This window comes from Penaeus japonicus, unplaced genomic scaffold (assembly GCF_977035675.1).
Source record: "Penaeus japonicus unplaced genomic scaffold, GWHDUDI00000001_assembly GWHDUDI00000024, whole genome shotgun sequence".
NCBI classification, from domain to species: Eukaryota; Metazoa; Arthropoda; class Malacostraca; order Decapoda; family Penaeidae; genus Penaeus; species Penaeus japonicus.
In genome coordinates, this window is record NW_028234426.1 from 39,108,839 (window position 1) to 39,110,625 (window position 1,787).

The window sequence follows — 1,787 nt, forward strand, 5'->3', positions numbered from 1 at the left end:
AGACACACACATACTTTGATGTGTTTCGTGAATAGTTTATGGAAACATTCTATCATTCGCTTTATATACCGCTTGTGTATGAGTACTCGAGGAACTTTGTGCCTAATTTGCATAGACTAAAGCAGATGATTGGTTGTTATATATTCTTACCTATGTGGCTACTTTTTGGGTGAGCATTGGTGGCCCGTTTATTTTCTCTTTCTCTATCTTTATAGAGATTTCGTTGTCTTAACGTTTTTTTTTTTTCAGTCTCTGACTGTGGATGTGTCTCCTCTCTCTCTCTCTATCTATCTATCTATCCATCTATCTATTTCTTTCTCTCTATCTCTATCTCTCTCTCTCTCTCTCTATATATATATATATATATATATATATATATATATATATATGTATATATATATATATATTTTTTTTTTTTTAACGAGGACGTTAAATATAAAGAAATCAAAGCGACAGTCATTATTGAGCTAATCATATCTAAAAAACTAACTCTCTTAGATATTTCATCGACAGACAATGTAGATACCCAGATAAACATCCTTACGGAAGTGATAAACAGCAGCATAGATGCCTCTGCTCCCTATGTGACAAGAATCGTCAGACGCCCCCCTGCTCCATGGATAAATGACATCAAGAGAACCATTACCGATAGAAATAATTCCCAACAAGCGCTCAAAGGAAACAGATTTGAGCCCACCCCACAGGCAATTTATAAAGTAAAAAATAAATAAATAAAAATGTTAAATCATTAATTCAATCGGCAAAGACTAATTATTTCAGAAATAAATTCGCTGAATATAATAACAACTATAGTAACACATGGAAAATTGTGAAAACATTAGTGCCTAACAAACAACACACAGATTATTACACAAATTCTACACATAGCCATTTTAATAACTTCTTTGCACAAATTGGAAACTAACTTATGAACAAACAATGGCCTCCACATTACATCAAAACACAGATCGGGCAAGGCTCATAACTGATGTTTTCAGACCACAACCAGTAGACGTTGAAACTGTTATCCTAATAATAAAACAACTCCGCGAAACAAATGCGGTGGGAGCAAACGGTATTACTTTGCGCAATTTATATAACGCATTTTACATAACGATCATCATCAACACCTCTCTGGTTACTGGTGTATTACCGTCGCTTTGGAAACATGGAATTGTAACATCAATTTTCAAGTCCGAGAATATAGACATGAACAATTACCGCCCCGTTACAGTACTCCCAGTACTATCTAAGGTTCTTGAGAAAGCAGAACCAAGTCAAGTGATGGATTTCCTGGAGACCAGTAACTTATTATCTAAAACTCAACATGGCTTTAGAAATAGGTTATCCAATGAAATAGCGTTGTTACAGATTACTGACCAAGTTTATAATAACATGAACAACAATAAGGTAAATTTGCTCACTTTGTGCGATCTTTCTAAAGCTTTCGACAGTGTCAGCCACATTTTTTTTTCATAACAAATTAAGAAACCATAGAATTGATACCCATTTGTTTGACAGCTATCTAAATACAAGAACCCTATCGGTAAAAATTAATGAGAATATATCATCACAACAACCAGTCTATTTCGGTGTTCCACAAGGATCTATATTAGGCCCGATCTTATTCACAATTTTCATTAATGATTTATCAACCATAGTCCATAACTGCCATCTAATACAATACGCCGATGATTCTCAATTTCTCCATAGTGACTCAGTGAACAACTTAGATGCATTGATAAGAAACACTCAACACACTCTTGTTCAAGCAAAACGATATTTTG